General features: G+C 41.5%; 1 protein-coding gene and 1 long non-coding RNA gene across 5 annotated transcripts in view; both read right to left on the reverse strand.

Moving 5' to 3' along the window:
- LOC133545263 (BMP/retinoic acid-inducible neural-specific protein 3-like) overlaps positions 1-21,898 on the reverse strand; it is a 1,164,151-nt gene that overhangs the window by 328,920 nt on the left and 813,333 nt on the right. The window lies entirely within an intron of this gene.
- LOC133545068 (uncharacterized) overlaps positions 1-21,898 on the reverse strand; it is a 165,529-nt gene that overhangs the window by 115,887 nt on the left and 27,744 nt on the right. Inside the window, exon 2 of the long non-coding RNA XR_009804720.1 lies at positions 16,854-16,923. This is a non-coding gene — a long non-coding RNA (uncharacterized LOC133545068). The remainder of the gene's footprint in view (positions 1-16,853; positions 16,924-21,898) is intronic.

Genomic DNA, 21,898 nt, shown 5'->3' on the forward strand with positions numbered 1-21,898 from the left:
ACAAAATGTTGCAGGTTCGCGAAAAATATATATATAGTCGCAATTAAAAGTTTTCATACTGTAACGCCTGATTCCCTTGAGGATGCGTCAAGACGAAGAACACAACAAAGGTAAGATATAACCAATGTATTCTAAATAACAGAAGGAGAGCTATTACAAAAACACTGGAGCTAACAAAAGGCAAATCAAAGACGCTAGTATTAGAACTAGGAGATACAAAATAGCAAATTAAACTGGCACGTTGGCACACAAAAAGGAGTAAATAAAACATCTAGCATGTGAGCTAATAACGAGGTGCGTAGCATGAGAGCTCGCGAAAAATAGTTGGAATTGCGTGAAAGCAAACCATCAAAACAGACGTATAGTTGCATGAGAGCAAACTAGAGTCCCAGAAAGAATAAACAGAAGAGGCTGGCTTATAAAGGGAAGGGGATTATTTGTAGCAGGTGTGCGGGACCGCAAGTAGCAGGTGAAATAATGAGTGACCATGGTGACAGAACAAACAGGAAATAAGAGGTAGAAAGACGGAGTGATACAACAATGGAAACAATAAACGCTAATATGAGAAGATCCGAGTACGGATCTTAACACATACACTGGTAAAGAACATAATGGCTGTCTTGACTTTCCAATCATTTATACAACTCTTATTTTTTTGTGATAGAGTGATTGGAGCACATACTTGTTGGTCACAAAAACATTGATGAAGTTTGGTTCTTTTGTGAATTCATTATGAGTCAACTGAAAATGTGAGCAAATCTACTGGGTCAAAAGTATACATACAGCAATGTTAATATTCTAAATCAGGGGTCCCCAAACTTTTTGACACGGGGACCGCATAAGGTAAAAACTATTTGGCCGGGGGCCGGGCTGTATATGTACATGTACATATATATGTATAATATATAGGGCTGGGCGATATGGGCTTTTATTAATATCTCAATATTTTTAGGCCGTGTCACGATACACGATGTATATCTCAATATTTTGCCTTAGCCTTGAATGAACACTTGACACATATAATCACAGCAGTATGATGATTCTATGTGTCTACTTTAAAACATTCTCGTTCATACTGCATTAATATATGCTCATTTTTAACTTATATAAGCGGGGTTTGGTCATTTTAAAGTGAAATAAATTACATCGATATTACGATATTTTCTTAATTCATATATATATATATATATATTTTTTTTAAATATATCGATATATCTTACAAACTCGATATCGCCGAGCCCTAATTGGAGCAACTCTAGGTCACCAGTGCACAGGGTGCAAAAAATATATACAGTGCAAAATTGTTGAATATGAAAAGTTAATACAAATATATATATATATATATATATATATATATATATATATATATATATATATATATATATATATATATATATGTCTTGATTGGATTATCCAGAGAATAGTGCTCACCGTGGTAAAGCGCAATATGTATGTGTGGGAAATATCACAAGACTTCTTCATCTCTACAGAACTGTTTCATGAGGGGTTTCCTCAATCATCAGGAAATTTTTTATTTTTTTTTAAATGAAAAAAAAATTCCTGATGATTGAGGGAACCCCTCATGAAACAGTTCTGTAGAGATGAAGTAGTCTTGTGATTTTTCCCACATATACATACATATATATATATATATACACACACACATATATACACACATATATATATATATATATATATATATTGGATTATCCAGAGAATAGTGCTCGATACCGTGGTAGAGCGCAATATGTAGGTGTGGGAAAAATCACAAGACTACTCCTGATGATTGAGGGAACCCCTCATGAAACAGTTCTGTAGAGATGAAGTAGTCTTGTCATTTTTCCCACACCTACATATATATATATATATATATATATATATATATATATATATATATATATATTTACAAAATTCTGCAATTAAAAACAATCATCTGCCACTCAACAATCACCAATCACTGGTTGTACTATTCTCTAACTCTCCCCAACTAACCTGCTTACCTACTCCCATCCTGACAACCGGGTAGACATGAGGAAGTTAAACCTACAAAATAAAAGCACAGGACAGGAAGTAAGGAAAAAGCAAACAAGAGTCCAGAAACAGTTACAAAGCTGTAACAGTCTACATTGCAGGGATAATCAACTGGCGGCCATTACTAGGCCCGTCGCAACCACGCAGGCAAACTAGGCTTTTGCCTTGGGCCCTCCCTAACAACAACAACAACAACATTTAGTTACAGTGTCCGCCCTGAGATCGGTATGTTGTGAGGTCCAACCCCCGGCCAAGTCATACCAAAGACTATAAAAATGAGACACCATTACCTCCCTGCTTGGCACTCAGCATCAAGGGTTGGAATTGGGGGTTAAAATCACCAAAAATGATTCCCGGGCCCGGCCACCTCTGCTGCTCACTGCTCTCCTCACCTCCCAGAGGGTGATCAAGGGTGATTGTGTGTGACAATCATTGATACTTTAATTTAACTTTAACTTTAAAAGCCTACTGAAATGAGATTTTCTTATTTAAACGGGGATAGCAGGTCCATTCTATGTCTCATACTTGATCATTTCACGATATTGCCATATTTTTGCTGAAAGGATTTAGTAGAGAACATCGGCGATAAAGTTCGCAACTTTTGGTCGCTAATAAAAAAAGCCTTGCATGTACCGGAAGTAGCAGACGATGTGCGCGTGACGTCACGGGTTGTAGGACTCCTCATATCCTCACATTGTTTATAATCATAGCCACCAGTAGCAAGAGCGATTCGGACCGAGAAAGCGACGATTTTCCCATTAATTTGAGCGAGGATGAAAGATTAATGGATGAGGAAAGTTAGAGTGAAGCACTAGAAAGAAAGAAAAAAAAAAGGCGACGGCAGTGGGAGCGATTCAGATGTTATTAGACACATTGACTAGGATAATTCTGGAAAATCCCTTATCTGCTTATTGTGTTAATAGTGTTTTAGTGAGATTATAAAGTCATACCTGAAAGTTGGAGGGCTGCGATGACCGCCAGTGTCTCAGAGAGAAGCCAATGGAGCTGCCTTTTAGAGGGGGGGTGGGGGGTTTCCCACTTCTGAGGTCCTCTCCAAGGTTTCTCATAGTCAGCATTGTCACTGGCGTCCCACTGGATGTGAATTCTCCCTGCCCACTGGGTGTGAGTTTTCCTTGCCCTTTTGTGGGTTCTTCCGAGGATGTCGTAGTCGTAATGGTTTGTACAGTCCTTTGAGACATTTGTGACTTAGGGCTATAAAAATAAACATTGATTGATTGATTGATTGATAAAGTCATAACTGAAAGTCGGGGGGCTGCGGTGACGGCCAGTGTCTCTGAGAGAAGCTGCTGCAGGATGACGCTAATTCCGCACAAGTCTCCGGTAAGAGCCGACTTAATATCATAATTTTCTCATCCACAAACTTGCTGGTTGACATGTGGTAGAGAAACATGTTCGCTAAAGCTTCACAACAAACAAAGAAACACCGACTGTGTTTCCGTTGCTAAAGGCGGATGCAATCCACCGCTTTCCACCAACAGCATTCTTCTTTGACGTCTCCATTATTAATTGAACAAGAGATTCAGCAACACAGATGTCCAAAATACTGTGTAATTATGCGATGAAAAGAGACGACTTTTAGCCGTAAGTGGTGCTGGGCTAAAATGTCCGCTCAACCAATAACGTCACAAACACACGTCGTCATTCCGCCACGTTTTCAACAAGAAACTCCGCGGGAAATTTAAAATTGCAATTTAGTAAACTAAAAAGGCCGTATTGGCATGTGTTGCAATGTTAATATTTCATCATTGATATATAAACTATCAGACTGCGTGGTGGCTAGTAGTGGCTTTCAGTAGGCTTTTAATTTACCTGAAAATACAAGGACAATATCAAAATAATGTCCAGGATGCTGTCGCAATCCCCCTTGAGGGGCCCCTTTCCAGCAGCCGACAGGCTCTTGGAAGAGTCCGTGCACGGCCACTCGTCGTGACGTAATCTAAATTTAGGCTGGAATACGGTTTAAAATGATACAAATTTGCCCTTCAGGAAGCCAGAAGTGGAAGAAGAACAAAAAACAAGGCAAAGAAGAAACAGCAAAAGACCGGTAAGACTTGTATTTTGTGCTTCAATGAGTTCCTGGCGAGCAGACAAAAGCAGTCTTTAAAGGGGAACATTATCACAATTTCAAAGGGGTTAAAAACAATAAAAATCAGTTCCCAGTGGCTTGTTGTATTTTTTTGAAGTTTTTTTCAAAATTTTACCGGTCCCGGAATATCCCTAAATAAAGCTTTAAAGTGCCTTATTTTCGCTATCTTCGAAACCACTATCCGTTTCCCTGTGATGTCATACAGTGCTGCCAATGTAAACAAACAATGGGAATAGCACAGCAAGATATAGTGACATTAGCTCGGATTCAGACTCGGATTTCAGCGGCTTAAGCGATTCAACAGATTACGCATGTATTGAAACGGATGGTTGGAGTATGAAAGTATTGAAGAAGAAACTGAAGCCATTGACGCTATTCATAGCCATAGCATGGCCGAATAGCTGCTTTAGCATCGTCGGTAAAATGTGCGGACCAAACGATCAGGACTTTCGCATCTTGTGACACTGGAGCAACTTAAATCCGTCGATTGGTAAGTGTTTTTTTGCATTAAATGTGGGTGGAAGTAAACGTAATATAGTTGCAAATCCATTTGCAGGTTATCCATACATCTCTGTGCCATGTCTGCTTTAGCACCGCTGGTAGATAGCATGTTAGCGTTGATTAGCTGGCAGTCACGCCACGACCAAATATGTCTGACTAGCACCTAAGTCAACATCAACAAAACTCACCTTTGTGATTTCGTTGACTTTATCATTGCAAATGCATCTGCAGGTTATCCATACATCTCTGTGCCATGTCTGTCATCGCCGGTAAATAGCATGTTAGCATCGATTAGCTGGCAGTCACGCCGCAACCAAATATGTCTGATTAGCTCATAAGTCAACAACAAAACTCACCAAATGCATCCGCAGGTTATCCATACATCTCTGTGCCATGTCTGCTTTAGCACCGCCGGTAGATAGCTTGTTAGCATCGATTAGCTGGCAGTCACGCCGCAACCAAATATGTCTGATTAGCACATAAGTCAACAACAAAACTCACCAAATGCATCCGCAGGTTATCCATACATCTCTGTGCCATGTCTGCTTTAGCACCGCCGGTAGATAGCATGTTAGCGTCGATTACCTGGCAGTCACGCCGCGACCAAATATGTCTGATTAGCACATAAGTCAACATCAACAAAACTCACATTTGTGATTTTGTTGACTTTATCGTTGCAAATGCATCTGCAGGTTATCCATACATCTCTGTGCCATGTCTGTCATCGCCGGTCAAATGTGAAGACACTCTGGCACATTCAATGGGGGTCTGGCGTCAGATTTCTTGCCAGTGGTGCAACTTGAATCCCTTCCTGTTAGTGTTGTTACACCCTCCGACAACACACCGACGAGGCATGATGTCTCCAAGGTTCCAAAAAATAGTCGAAAAAACGGAAAATAACAGAGCTGAGACCCGTGTGTGTAATGTGTAGAAAATGAAAGTGGCGACTGTATTACCTCGGAGACGTCACGTTCTGACGTCATCGCAAAAAGAGCGATAAACAGGAAGGCGTTTAATTCCGCAAAATTCACCCATTTAGAGTTCGGAAATCGGTTAAAAAAATATATGGTCTTTTTTTCTGCACCATCAAGATATATATTTAAAGGGGAACATTATCACCAGATCTATTTAAGCGTCAATATATACCTTGATGGTGCAGAAAAAAGACCATATGTTTTTTTAACCGATTTCCGAACTCTAAATGGGTGAATTTTGGCGAATTAAACGCCTTTCAATTGTTCGCTCTCGCAGCGATGACGTCAAAACGTGACGTCACCTATGCAGTCAACGCCATTTTCTCAAACACATTACATGCAGCAAGTCAAATTATCTGTTATTTTCCGTTTTTTCGACTGTTTTCCGGTACCTTGGACACATCATGCCTCGTCGGTGTGTTGTCGGAGGGTGTAACAACACTAACAGGGAGGGATTCAAATTGATTTACGTAGAATTAGCACGACATGCTAATCGATGCTAACATGCTATTTAGGCTAGTTGTATGTACATATTCCATCGTTATAACTCATTTGTAGCTATATTTGCATCCAGCCTTTCCCTCCATCCACATTCAATGCCAAACAAACACTTACCAATCGACGGATTTAAGTTGCTCCGGTGTCAAGGGACGCGAAAGTCCCTCGTTTGCTCCGCACATTTTAGCGGCGATGCTACAACAGACATGGCACAGAGATGAATGGATGCCCTGCGACACCCAAAGCAGACGCATTTCCAACGATAAAGTCAACGAAATCACAAAGGTGAGTTTTGTTGATGTTATTGACTTATGTGCTAATCAGACATATTTGGTCGCGGCATGACTGCCAGCTAATCGATGCTAACATGCTATTTAGGCTAGCTGTATGTACATTTGTAGCTGTATTTGCATCCAGCGTGTCCCAAATTTAATGCCAAACAAACACTTACCAATCGACAGATTTAAGTTGCTCCAGTGTCACAAGATGCGAAAGTCCCGATCGTTTGGTCCGCACATTTTACCGGCGATGCTAAGGCAGACATGGCTATGAATAGCGTCAATAGCTATTCGCTCAATAGCTTCAGTTTCTTCTTCAATACTTTCATACTCCAGCAATCCGTTTCAATACATGCGTAATCTGTTGAATCGCTTAAGCCGCTGAAATCCGAGTCTGAATCCGAGCTAATGTGGCTATATCTTGCTGTGGTATCCGCCATGTTTTTGTATTGGCATCACTGGATGACGACACAGCAAAATGGACGCCGGCTTCGCAGATAGCGAAAATCAGGCACGTTAAAGCCTTATTTCGGGATATTCCGGGATGGGTAAAATTTGGAAAAAAACTTCCAGAAAAAAATAAGCCACTGGGAACTGATTTTTATTGGTTTTAACCCTTCAGAAAATGTGATAATGTTCCCCTTTAATCCTACCAAGCAGAAGGCTCGTAAAATTCCACTGTGTAGGATGGGAAGCAACATGAAGGTGTTCTGTTTCTTTCATGTATTGTAATCAACAGAAATATATCGTCTTGACCCGAGAACTTCAAAGCAAAGTGGAAGCAAGACCCGACTCCCCTCCAGGGAAGTTTTCTGTGAACTGTTGTAATCAAAGCCTGTTTAAGGCTGTTTACGACCGCCGACCCTTAGAAACGGCTGTTGCCATGTAATCAGGGAAAGTCCAAATAAAAGAGCGTGGCCGTTTATGACCGCCGTCCCTTAGAAACAGCTGTTGCCATGTAATCAGGGAAAGAGCGTGATAGAGACTGTAGAAGAGTACAGCCCAGTCACGCTCTCCTCAATTGAGCCAAATTTAATTCTGCCTCTATTTAATTCTTTGCTTCTTGTCTTGTTTAATAGATGTCATCAGTGTTTGAAGCTGACATCTTCTATGGACAATTTGTAACTGCTGCAAGCACAAGCTTAACGTCTCATGTAAATATCCACCAGATGTGCTTAAAGCTTTTATAAGTGCATGTACAAAATGTAAGAATAAGGTTTTAGTTATTTTAAAGCAATCAAAAATAGAATATATATATATATATATATGTATATATATATATACTAGATTTGCTCAAATTCTTTTGCCGCCTGACACCAGTGATGATGAAGCTACAGTGTAACTCTCTTATCTGACTGTTAGAGTGTCCTTTAGCGACTTAGACATCCTTTATTGTCATTCAAATTTTGAACTTCACAGTACAGATAAGAACGACATTTGGTGGCATTAGCTGGTTGTCGTGCAGCATTAAAGAGCAATAAGGTGCAGAGTGTTTGCATTTACAAAAGAAGGCGCGGATAAGAAATAGATTTACTGTAAAGATAAATATATTGCACTTTTGCATATGCATTCACGTTTACGGATGTACTGTATGTTATATTGTCCTTATTTTCGGAGAGTAAATCAGTTTTTTGGGGGGGATTGAGGGGATTATTTTTAATGTGTTAAAGAGTTGTATGGCCCAAGGGAAAAAGCTGTTATAGAACCTGGAGGATCTGCTACGGAGGCTGCGGAACCTCTTTCTAGAGTCCAGCAGTGAAAACAGTCCTTGGCGCGGGTGGGAGGAGTCTCTACTGATTGTCTGAGCCCTATATTATTACACCCCGCTAGCAGCAAACCCCGCAACACAACAAATACCCAGAATCCTTTGCATCCATGAGACTTCCTGACTATATTTTACACCCTCTCCCCCCACCCCCCGTGCGTCAGTTTGTTGGGCGGGGTTGGGGATGCGGGGGTGTAAAATAGTCAGGAATTGTCATGGATGCAAAGGATTCTGGGTATTTGTTGTGTTGCGTTTATGTTGTGTTACTGTGAGGATGTTCTCCCGAAATGTGTTTGTCATTCTTGTTTGGTGTGGCTTCACAGCGTGGCGCATTTAAGTAAGAGTGTTAAAATTGTTTATATCACAACCATTAGTGTACTCTGTGTCACCCAATATGCCTTTCAATCTTGTACGTGTGTCTGAGGAAGTGAAGTGAATCATATTTATATAGCGCTTTTTCTCTAGTGACTCAAAGCGCTTTACATAGTGAAACCCGATATCTAAGTTAGGAAGCTGCATACAGCATGTTGCTGGACTGGCAAACGGTTTGAACACGATGTAGAAGGCGTCAAAGGCAATGGCTTTGCAGCACGCCCTTTTTCTCGTTATCTGGATGAGCATTGGATATTCGCGAGAACGTTAGCGGCTCCCATTGCCTTCTTTACTTTGTGACACGGGTCAAACTAGATCTTTTAGTGGTAAAGGTCGCCGATTCCGGATATATAACAACAGGCGGGTGGTTGCGGTTCTGATAAAATATTGGTTTGGGTGGATGACGACTTCAGTGATGCGGTTGCGGATGATATAATTGCATATCCGCGCATCTCTACTGAGGAATGACCAGGATTGTCCGGTGCTACAATGTTGCACCCTGCTTTTTGCCTGCAGGCGTGGCACAAAATGAAAGACGTTTGTACACAGAGACATGGTTTGCAGACAGAGAAGAATTTGGCTCGATCTAAAGGTTTGTAAATGGAAAAAGACGGCAAACCGAGGGGTTCGTAAATCCTGGTTGTATTCTATTTCATTTTCTTGATACATTGTATTTTCGCGGCGACCTATTTGCTAGTTGGACTTTGACTTTTTAGCCTCTTCCATATGCACAAATGATGAGAATCAGGTGTCCTAATCACAGCCACAGGTGTATAAAACCAAGCACTTAGGCATGGAGACTGTTTCTACAACCATTTGTGAAAGAATGGGTCGCTCTCAGGAGCTCAGTGATTTCCAGCGTGGAACTGTCATAGGATACCACCTGTGCCACAAATCCAGCCGTGAATTGTCCTCGCTCCTAAATATTCCAAAGTCAACTGTTGGTTTTATTATAAGAAAATGGAAGATTTTGGGAACAACAGCAACTCAGCCATGAAGTGGTGGGCAATGTTAACTGACAGAGAGGTGGCCGACTTTCTGCACAGTCAGTTACTACAGAGCTCCAAACTCCATGTGACCTTCCAATTAGCCCACGTACAGTACGCAGAGAGCTTCGTGGAATGGGTTTCCATGGCCGAGCAGCTGCATCTAAGCCTTAAATCACTGAGTCCAATGCAAAGTGTCGCGTGCAGTGGTGTAAATCACCACTGGACTCTAGAGCAGTGAAGACGCGTTCTCTGGAGTGATGAATCACGCTTTCCCATCTGGCAAATCTGATGGACGAGTCTGGGTTTGGAGGTGGCCAGGAGAACGCTAAATTTCAGACTGCTTTGTGCAGAGTGTGGAATTTGGTGGAGGAGGAATTATGGTGCGGGGTTGTTTTTCCCAGGAGTTGGGCTTGGCCTCTTAGTTCCAGTGACAGGAACTTTAAATGCTCCAGGATACCAAAACATTATGGACAATTCCATGCTCCCAACCTTTATGGGAACAGTTTGGAGCGGGCACCTTCCTCTTCCAACATAACTGCGCACCAGTGCACAAAGCAAGGTCCATAAAGACATGGATGACATAGTCTGGTGTGGATGAACTTGACTGGCCTGCACAGAGTCCTGACTTGAACCCCATTGGGATGAATTAGAACAGAGACTGAGACAACCATGCTAGAATGTGCGAGTCCTCTTTCCCTGCATCTTTCACTCGTTCTTCTCTACCACTCGCATCGCTGTCTTCCTCTTTCCTCCGTCTCTGTATTAAAAATCGCAAAGTTTAGCATATGTAATGCCCGGATTTGATCAGATGAGAAGTGTCATGTGGGATGGCTTAACTGGGTGTCCTGATCCAATAAACCAGGAGCACATACTGTGGTCTATAAAACTGGGGTCCTTTATTAAATTTGTCCAATGGCCACAATTTTTTTCCTCAGTAAACACTAATATTTGTTTAAAGAAATATACGTTTTACTTCTGGTTCAAAGAGCAATAATGAACATCTAGTCGGGTCATCTAAGACATTTCCGTTACCGTGGAGAGGAAAAGTCTGTTTTTCAATATATTTGTCATCTAGGTGGGTTACTAAAAATATTTGGCCGGGGTGTACTTTTCAAAATGTCGGGCAAACTTCGCAAAGTCCAAGACGGCCGCCGTGGAAATTAACTTTTCAAATCATTATTTTTGATCTTCAAATCCAAGTAGCTTGCCAGTTTTAAGCTCAAAATGTTTTCTTTAAATAAATAAAAATGTCTAAAGCCTTCATATTAGGCTCTAATCAAAGCTATACTCATGACAAGTTGAATAATACACAATATAAATACACAGAAGTAATCTTCTCTTGCTATCATTTTCAAAATGGAGGAGGCTGATTTCAATACCGGTAATATCAAATCGCATAAATTGAAGAAGATTAAGAGCTATTCAGTAGGATTTAAGGTCCGAGCTATTTAAAAAGAACAGTAAGCAGCTATGTTTACTGTTTAATGTTTAATGTTTGATTAATATACCTGTGGAGCCGACGGTCCGACAGACAGGCGGGGCACGCTGGAGCCCGGCCCAATATGGCGGCGAGCGAGCGGAGCGACCTGGACTGAGGTTTTATTGAAAAATAAAGTCAAACTGCTCAAGCCATGTCCTTCCTTGGTGGTCCTGGGAACCCGCAAGACGACGGCGGATTGAGACCGTCACAATACCGTAGCTGCATCCGTCAAATATGAGTCATTAAATGACTCCCGCCTCCTGATGGTAGAGGGCGCTAGTGATCCTTCTTGCGACTACTCGGCTGCGGAAGAAGTGAAGTGAATTATATATATATAGCGCTTTTCTCTAGTGACTCAAAGCGCTTTACATAGTGAAACCCAATATCTAAGTTACATTTAAACCAGTGTGGGTGGCACTGGGAGCAAGTGGGTAAAGTGTCTTGCCCAAGGACACAACGGCAGTGACTAGGATGGCGGAAGCGGGAATCGAGCCTACAACCCTCAAGTTGCTGGCCCCGCCGCTCTACCAACCGAGCTATGCCGCCCCAAGGGAAATGAGTGACGTGATATGTGCTGGAGGAGGTAATAAAGGAAGATCTCCACCGAGACGGAGAGACTTTTAAAACTGAAGAAAGATAAGGAAGACTTCTATAAACGAGTAATCAATGCTTTTGATCAGAAGGAGCTGGCATGGACTATATTTCTAAGTAAAGGTAAGACCATAATAACGTTTTTTTTAATTGAATGTGCTTATCATGATGGTATCCTTACATCACACTCAAATTTGTACTGCATGCCTTTGGTAAGTGCCGGAGTGAGAACAGGTTTTAAAATAATAAGCGCATGCTTACTTTTACTGCTTGCCTTTGGTAAGCGCAGGAGTGAGAAGAGGTTTTAAATTAATTAGCGCCCCGGCGGCAATTCAAGGAAATACGTTAATTGTGTCTAAGTTAACACGAAACTTTGTGTTGCCGTGAGCTCCCAGCGAGAAGACAAAAGCTGTCTTTGATCCTACCAAGAAGAAGTGAAGTGAATTGTATTTATATAGCGCTTTTTCTCTAGTGACTCAAAGAAGGCTTGTCAAACTCCACTGTTTAGGATGTTAGTAAGCAACATGAGGGTGTTCTGTTTCTTTGATGTATTATAATCCACAGAAAGATTTTGTCTTGACCCGAGAACTACAAAGAGGAGAGAAAGCAGGACCTGTCCAAGTTTTGGGAAACTCTTCTTTGAACTGTTTTACGACCTCTTCTTTAAACTCTTTCACGACCTTTTCTTTGAACCGTTTTGTAATCAAAGGCGATGGCTGTTTACGACCCCCGTCCCTTGAGAAACAGTGGTTGCCATGTAATCAGGGAAAGTCCAAAAAAAAGAGGAGGCATACAATATTTCGTCAGAGGGTTGTGACACTGTACAAGGGTACAAGTGTACGCGTTTCTCCTCATTGAGCCAAACTTAATTCTGTCTCTGTTTGATTCCTTGCTTCTTGTGGTGTTTAATAGAAGTCATCAATGTTTGAACCTGACAGGAAAAGTGCAGCTAAATACTTCTAATTGACGTAAAATAGAATGGTCACATTTTGCTGCAGTTGCTAACTTCTGTTTAATTTACAACAGGGGTGTCCAAACTTTTTCCACTGAGTGCCACACACTGAAAAATCAAAGCGAGCGGGGGCCATTTTGATATTTTTTTATTTAAAAACCAATACAATAAATGTATAAAAAAGTCTACATTTAGGCCTCCACTCAGGCTTGATACTGGTAAAGCCAAAGGGTTTTGGTCAAAAAAATATAAAAAAATTATCATTATTTATTATTATTATTATTCATAGTTTAAATCTCTTGATCAACATTAGGTCCATCTGTCCAAAAAAAACGTTTTAAACATTTAAGTTGTATGCCCATTTTGTCAAAGAAACACCCAGGTTTTTTATGGAAAAAAATCACCTAATGTGCAATATTTTCCCCAAATTAAATTTTAAAGTGGAATATTTGATCATTTAAAATAATTGGAGCCTTAAAAAGGTCAATAACTCATAACAACATTGACATTTTCTGAGCATTGACACATACAAAAAAAAAAAAAAATCCCTCTAAAATTATTGGGGATCCAAAAGGGTTCCACTCATTAAAGTGTTAAAAAAATCTATTATATATATTTTTTTAGTGTTTACTTTTAGAACAATATTCTCGAGATCAGCTTCAGATCGATCCTTTAAATCAGGGGTAGGGAACCTATGGCTCGGGAGCCAGATGTGGCTCTTTTGATGACTGCATCTGGCTCTCGGATAAATCTGAGCTGATGTTGCTTAAAACGATAAGTAATGAATAATTTCACTGTAATCACAGTGTTAAAAATAATGTTCAACATATAAAACATTCTCATGCATTTTTAATCCATCCATCTGTTCAAGAAGTTGCGTTAATGGTAAGAAGTTATTTATTTATTATTGGTTAGTGTGGGGCTTGCCCTCCTGGGGGTTCTTCAGACCCCCATGAGAGCCTTTTTCCGGGTTGCAATATTGTTTTATTTTTCAATAAGTCTGTCAGTTGTTTTCCAGCAATTGTATTTCCAGCCCCAACCCCATCTCTCCTCCTGGCTGCTGCTAATAACAGAGCGACTGGTGAATAGATAACAAGGCCCAGGTGGGCCTTCTACGCACCTGTCGCTGCAGGCCCGCAGGCCACGCCCCCTCCACAGTTAGCTTCAGAATAACAATGTTATTACAAAGAATAAGAGACCTATTATACTCTAGAAATGTTGGTCTTACTTAAAAATGCACGCGTTTTGTTGTGTTCAGTGTTAAAATAAATATTATATGGCTCTTCCGGAAATACATTTTAAAATATTTGGCTTTTCGGCTCTCTCAGCCAAAAAGGTTCCCGACCCCTGCTTTAAATTATAAGTTTGATTGTTCTTCATGTTTTTTGTTTGTTCGTTTTAAGACCTTCTTTAAAAAAAAAAAAAAAAACAGCTACGTTTTTTTATATGGCAAACACAAAATATGTAACATTTTCCCCAAAGAATATCACAAAGTGGAATATTTAATGTGACGTAATTGGAGCCTTGAACAGTGATGTTGATTTTGATTCATTATTATTTTTCAAAGAAACAGCCTGCATGGCAGCTTTGTGTTATTAGAAAATGTATTGTTACATTTCACCTGTTTGCTCTTTTATACCACGTTTTTTTTTTTGTTAGTTTTTTTTATCGTATTTTTAGAAAGTGTTGTGGGCCGCACTTTTGACACCCCTGATTTACACACATAAACATTATATTTCCCAATCTTTCATTTATACACATCCCCATTTAAATAAGGATCCCATTCACTTCTGACATGTTAGAAATACGTTCAGAGGCTATGTGAGATACTTTCCGTCCCAAAGATGGAAAAAAAGCACACACGTCCTATGAACGTGTCCTAAAATGTGACCCACTGATACCATAAATCACGGCAAATGGGACATCTTATAAATCGAAGCCCAAACATGGTCGCGACTTGATCAATTTGCTGATGTTTACCCCACCACCTCCTGGGAAGATGGGCCAAGCAATCACGACATGCATCTGCCATCTTATGTTTCGATATCATCCTCACAAGTACTCGGGCGAGCCAGGCGACGCAAAGATATGGAAAGTGAAAGTGAAACTGTATTATATTTCCAGTTTGACATTATATGGTTCAGTTGCTGTGCCAGAGAGAGCCCTTAAGGCCGTTAGGCTGTTTATTGTTGTATTTCTGGGAAAAAAAAAAAAGAGAAAGAAAAATAAATAAAAATGTCCTCCTTTCAGGGTTGTACGGTATTCTGGTATTAGTATAGTTGCACGATACTAATGAATCATTTTCAGTACGATACTGTCTCTGAAACGTAGCGGTCCCGCACCCCCCGCGCCTGCTTCGAAGTCAGGTCGTGTGGTTTACGAGCAGAGGAGCATGTTCGGCAGCGCACAATCACACGGTACTTACAAACCCCGTTTCCACATGAGTTGGGAAATTGTGTTGGATGTAAATATAAACGGAATACAATGATTTTGTTGCAAATAATCGTTAGAATTTGATGCCAGCAACGTGTGACAAAGAGGTTGGGAAAGGTGGCAATAAATACTGATAAAGTTGAGATATTCTCATCAAACACTTATTTGGAACATCCCACAGGTGTGCAGGCTAATTGGGAACAGGTGGGTGCCATGGTTGGGTATAAAAGCAGCTTCCATGAAATGCTAAGTAATTCACAAACAAGGATGGGGTGAGGGTCACCACTTTGTAAGCAAATTGTCGAACAGTTTTAAAACATTTCTCAACGAGCTATTGCAAGGAATTTAGGGATTTTACCATCTATGGTCCGTAAAATCATCAAAAGGCTCAGAGAAATCACTGCACGCAAGCGATGATATTACGGACCGTTGATCCCTCAGGCGGTACTGCGTCAAAAACCGACATCAGTGTGTAAAGGATATCACCACATGGGCTCAGGAACACTTCATAAAACCACTGTCAGTAACTACAGTTGGTTGCTACATCTGTAAGTGCAAGTTAAAACTCTGCTATGCAAAGCAAAACCCATTTATCAACAAAACCAAGGAACGCCGCTGGCTTCCCTGGGCCAGAACTCATCTGCGATGGACTTATGCAAAGTGGAAAGGTGGTCTGACGAGTCCACATTTCAGATTATATTTGGAAACTGTGGACGTGGTGTCCTCCGGAACAAAGAGGAAAGTAACCATCCGGATTGTTATAGGCACAAAGTTCAAAAGCCAGCATCTGTGATGGTATGGGGGTGTATTAGTGCCCAAGGCATGGGTAACTTACACATCTGTGAAGGCACCATTAATGCTGAAAGGTCCATACAGGTTTTGGAGCAACATATGTTGTCATCCAAGCAACGTTATCATGGACGCCCCTGCTTATTTCAGCAAGACAATGCCAAGCCACGTGTTACGACATTGTGGTTTCGTAGTAAAAGAGTGCGGGTACTTTCCTGGCCCGCCTGCAGTCCAGACCTGTCCCCCATCGAAAATGTGTTGAGCATTATGAAGCGTAAAATATGACAGCGGAGACCCCGGACTGTTGAACGACTAAAGCTTCACATAAAACAAGAAAGGGAAAGAATTCCACTTTCAAAGCTTCAACAATTAGTTTGCACATACAGTATCCAGTTGATACTACTATGATTACGTCGATAATTTTTGGCATCACAACATCTTCTTTTGTTTTTTTAAAAATATACAGTATATTAAGTTTATAAACACAGGAAATAAGTCCCTGGACACATGAGGACTTTGAATACGACCAATGTATGATCCTGTAACGTTTTGGTATCGGATTGATACCCACATTTTTGGTATCATCCAAAACTAATGTAAAGTATCAAACAACAGAAGAATAAGTGATTATTACATTTTAACAGAAGTGTAGATGGAACATGTTAAAAGAAAAAGTAAGCAGATATTAACAGTAAATTTGTCATGATCCGTGGTGCGGATCATGTTTTTGTTAAGTTCTATTAGTTTTGGACTCTTTTAGTTGCTGTTTGACACCTGTTTGTTTAAAGTTACCATGGCTACTGATGATTTTGACCTGCCTCTGCTTCTAATCAGAGGACTTTTCAAGCCTACCTTTGCCAGTCAGTCGGCCTGGCGTCATTAGTCGTTTCATGCCACAGTTTCATAGTTGTCCCATGCCATAGTTATGCTAGTTCTTAGTCTCGTTTATTTCATGCCACAGTTTCATAAATTCTCTATGTCCATAGTCCTAAGTGTTAGCTTTTGGCTCCAAGTGTGATCAGCGCGTTGTGCCTTCGCCTTGTTTTTCGTTTTTTGTACCCTTTTGAGTTTTGAGAAATAAATATGTTCCTACCTGCACGCCTTGTTTGGAATAGTCCGTCTGCATCCTGGGAGAACAAAACCTCGCAGTAAGCTGCGACCCCCTGTCATGACAAAATGAACAAGTAGATTAATAAATCATTTTCTACCACTTGTCCTTAATAATGTTGACAAAATAATAGAATGATAAATGACACAATATAATACTGCATATATCAGCAGACAAACTTGGAGCCTGTGTTTGTTTACTTACTACTAAAAAACAAGTTGTCTAGTATGTTCACAAGTTTATTTAAGGACTTAACTGCAATAAGAAACATATTTATCCATCCATCCATCCATCTTCTTCCGCTTATCCGAGGTCGGGTCGCGGAGGTAGCGGTCTAAGCAGGGAAGCCCAGACTTCCCTCTCCCCAGCCACTTCATCTAGCTCTTCCCGGGGGATCCCGAGGCGTTCCCAGGCCAGCCGAGAGACATAGTCTTCCCAACGTGTCCTGGGTCTTCCCCGTGGCCTCCTACCGGTTGGGCGTGCCCTAAACACCTCCCTCGGGAGATGTTCGGGTGGCATCCTGACCAGATGCCCGAACCACCTCATCTGACTCCTCTCGATGTGGAGGAGCAGCGGCTTTACTTTGAGTTCCTCAAGGATGACAGAGCTTCTCACCCTATCTCTAAGGGAGAGCCCCGCCACCCGGCGGAGGAAACTCATTTCGGCCACTTGTACCCGTGATCTTGTCCTTTCGATCATGACCCAAAGCTCATGACCGTAGGGGAGGATGGGAACGTAGATAAATTGAGAGCTTTGCATTCCGGCTCAGCTCCTTATTCACCACAACGGATCGATACAACGTCCGCATTACTGAAGACGCCGCACCAATCCGCCTGTCAATCTCACGATCCACTCTTCCCTCACTCGTGAACAAGACTCCTAGGTACTTGAACTGCTCCACTTGGGGCAGGGTCTCCTCCCCAACCCGGAGATGGCACTCCACCCTTTTCCGGGAGAGAACCAAGGACTCGGATTTGGAGGTGCTGATTCTCATTCCGGCCGAGAACCGATCTAGTGAGAGCTGAAGATCCCCGCCAGATGAAGCCATCAGGACCACATCATCTGCAAAAAGCAGAGACCTAATCCCGCGGCCACCAAACCGGAACCCCTCAACGCCTTGACTGCGCCTAGAAATTCTGTCCATAAAAGTTATGAACAGAATCGGTGACAAAGGGCAGCCTTGGCGGAGTCCAACCCTCACTGGAAACGTGTCCGACTTACTGCCGGCAATGCGGACCAAGCTCTGACACTGATCCTACAGGGAGCGGACTGCCACAATAAGTCCGATACCCCATACTCTCTGAGCACTCCCCACAGGACTTCCCAAGGGACACGGTCGAATGCCTTCTCCAAGTCCACAAAACACATGTAGACTGGTTGGGCCAAAATATGTACCCTAATATTAATTTGTTGAAATAAAGCCAAAAATGCAATTTTCTTGCGGTCCTCTTTAGTTTGAAAATTACCAAAAAGTACCAAAATATTTGTAGTACCTGTACCAAAATATTGCTATCGGCACAACACTACTCCCTTTTGACTGTTCACCTTGCCGTGATAAGGGAGCTTGAGCACCTCAGTGAACCCTGAGAGCTATGCCGGTAGGAGGAAACTCCTAGCAGGTTTTGCCAAACCAGAAGGGTCTAAGATGAGAAGTCCGACAAAGCACTGTCAGACAACCTTGTATTTGGGGCAAATAACACACAGGGGTATTAATATCTCTGATTTTCACAGATAAATGGAGTATGGCGTGGGACAGTGGTTCTCCCCCCCTGTCAACATTTTTTTTAATTCAAGTACCTCCTAAGCAGAGCAAAGCATTTTTGGTTGAAAAAAGAAATAAAGAAGTAAAATACAGCACTATGTCATCGGTTTCTGATTTATTAAAGTATACAACAGTGCAAAATGTTGCTCATTTGTAGTGGTCCGTCTTGAACTATTTGGAGAAAAAGATCAATCAATCAATCAATCAATCAATGTTTATTTATATAGCCCTAAATCACAAATGTCTCAAAGGACTGTACAAACCGCTACGACTACGACATCCTCGGAAGAACCCACATAAGGGCAAGGAAAACTCACACCCAGTGGGACGCCAGTGACAATGATGACTATGAGAAACCTTGGAGAGGACCTCACATGTGGGCAACCCCCCCCTCTAGGGAACCGAAAGCAATGGATGTTGAGCGGGTCTAACATGATACTGTGAAAGTTCAATCCATAGTGGCTTCAACACAGCCGCGAGAGTTCATTTCAAAGCGGATCCAAGATAGCAGCGAGACTCCTGTCCACAGGAAACCATCCCAAGCAGAGAAGGATCAGCAGCGTAGAGATGTCCCCAACCGATACACAGGCGAGTGGTCCATCCTGGGTCCCGACGAGCGGTCCATCCTGGGTCTCGACTCTGGACAGCCAGTACTTCATCCATGGTCATCGGACCGGACCCCCTCCACAAGGGACGGGAGGACAGAGGAGAAAAAGAAAAGAAGCGGCAGATGAACTGGTCTAAAAAGGAGGTCTATTTAAAGGCTAGAGTATACAAATGAGTTTTAAGGTGAGACTTAAAGGCTTCTACTGAGGTAGCATCTCGAACTGTTACTGGGAGGGCATTCCAGAGTACCGGAGCCCGAATGGAAAACGCTCCATAGCCCGCAGACTTTTTTTGGGCTCTATGAATCACTAATAAGCCGGAGTCTTTTGAACGCAGATTTCTTGCCGGGACATATGGTACAATACAATCGGCAAGATAGGATGGAGCTAGACCGTGTAGTATTTTATACGTAAGTAGTAAAACCTTAAAGTCACATCTTAAGTGCACAGGAAGCCAGTGCAGGTGAGCCAGTACAGGCGTAATGTGATCAAACTTTCTTGTTCTTGTCAAAAGTCTAGCAGTCGCATTTTGTACCAACTGTAATCTTTTAATGCTAGACATGGGGAGACCCGAAAAAAATACGTTACAGTAATCGAGACGAGGCGTAACAAACGCATGGATACTGATCTCAGCGTCTTTAGTGGACAAAATGGAGCGAATTTTAGCGATATTACGGAGATGAAAGAAGGCCGTTTTAGTAACGCTTTTAATGTGTGACTCAAAGGAGAGAGTTGGGTCGAAGATAATATGAAAATAACTAAAAACTTGTTGAAAAATAAACAAGTGATTCAATTATAAATAAAGATATCTACACAGAGAAGTAATCATCAACTTAAAGAGCCATCTTTGGGGATTGTAATCGAGATCCATCTGGATTCATGAACTTAATTCTAAACATTTCTTCACAAAAAAGAAATCTTTAAAGGGGAACATTATCACCGGACCTATGTAAGCGACAATATATACCTTGATGGTGAAGAAAAAAGACTATGTTTTTTTAACCGATTTCCGAACTCTAAAAGGGTGAATTTGGCGATTTAAACGCCTTTCAATTGTTCGCTGATGGAGCAATGACCTTTCACCCGTGACGTTACAACAGGAAGTAATCCGCCATTTTCTCAAACACATTACACACATCGAGTCGAATCAGCTCTGTTATTTTCCGTTTTTCGACTGTTTTCCGTACCTTGGAGACATCATGCCTCGTCGGTGTGTTGTCGGAGGGTGTAACAACACGATCAGGGACGGATTCAAGTTGACTTACGTGGAGTGTGCTAATCAGATATATCAATGGTCACCGCATGCTAATCGATGCTAACATGTTATTTAGGCTAGCTGTATGTACATATTGTATCATTTTGCCTCATTTGTAGCTATATTTGCATTCAGCCTTTCCCTCCACCCACATTTAATGACAAACAAACACATACCAATCGACGGATTCAAGTACACCAGTGGTCAAAAGATGCGAAAGTCCCTCGTTTGTTCTGCACATTTTACCGACGACTGCTATGCTACGACAGATGGCACAGAGATGTGTGGATATCCTGCGACCCTCAAAGCAGATGCATTTCCAACGATAAAGTCAACGAAATCCCAACGGTGAGTTTTGTTAATGTTATTGACTTATGTGCTAATTAGACATATTTGGTCGTGGCATGACTGCCAGCTAATCGATGCTAACATGCTATTTAGGCTAGCTGTATGTACATTTGTAGCGATATTTGCATTTAGCCTTTCCCTCCACCCACATTTAATGCCAAACAAACACATACCAATCCACGGATTCAAGTACACCAGTGGTCAAAAGATGCGAAAGACCCTCATTTGTTCTGCACATTTTACCGACGACAGCTATGCTACGACAGAGATGTGTGGATATCCTGCGACCCTCAAAGCAGATGCATTTCCAACGATAAAGTCAACGAAATCCCAACGGTGAGTTTTGTTAATGTTATTGACTTATGTGCTAATTAGACATATTTGGTCGTGGCATGACTGCCAGCTAATCGATGCTAACATGCTATTTAGGCTAGCTGTATGTACATTTGTAGCGATATTTGCATTTAGCCTTTCCCTCCACCCACATTTAATGCCAAACAAACACTTACCAATCGACGGATTTAAGTGGCTCCAGTGGTCAAAAGATGCAATCGTTGGTTAGAAGGCGATCGCCGAATTCGTCTTCGTTGGCTCAATAGCTTCAGTTTTTTCTTCAATTTTGTTTTCGCTATCTGCCTCCACTCTCCAACCATCCGTTTCAATACATGCATAATCTGTTGAATCGCTTAAACCGCTGAAATCCGAGTCTGAATCCGAGCTAATGTCGCTATATCTTTCTGTTCTGCCATATTTGTTTGTATTGATAGGAAAAAGGGGGGGGGGGGGGGGGGGGGTTGGATACACAGATAGCGAAAATCAGTCACTTTAAAGCCTTTTTTCGGGATATTCCATGATGGGTAAAATTTTGAAAAAAACTTCGAAAAATAAAATAAGCCACTGGGAACTGATTTTTATCGGTTTTAACCCTTCTGAAATTGTGATAATGTTCCCCTTTAACATCAATATTTATGGAACTTGTCCATTAAAAATCTAGCTGTCAACACTGAATATTGCACTGTTGCATTTATTTTCACAGTTTATGAGCTTACATTCATATGTT

The sequence above is a fragment of the Nerophis ophidion genome, linkage group LG28, assembly GCF_033978795.1.
Source record: "Nerophis ophidion isolate RoL-2023_Sa linkage group LG28, RoL_Noph_v1.0, whole genome shotgun sequence".
NCBI lineage: Eukaryota > Metazoa > Chordata > Actinopteri > Syngnathiformes > Syngnathidae > Nerophis > Nerophis ophidion.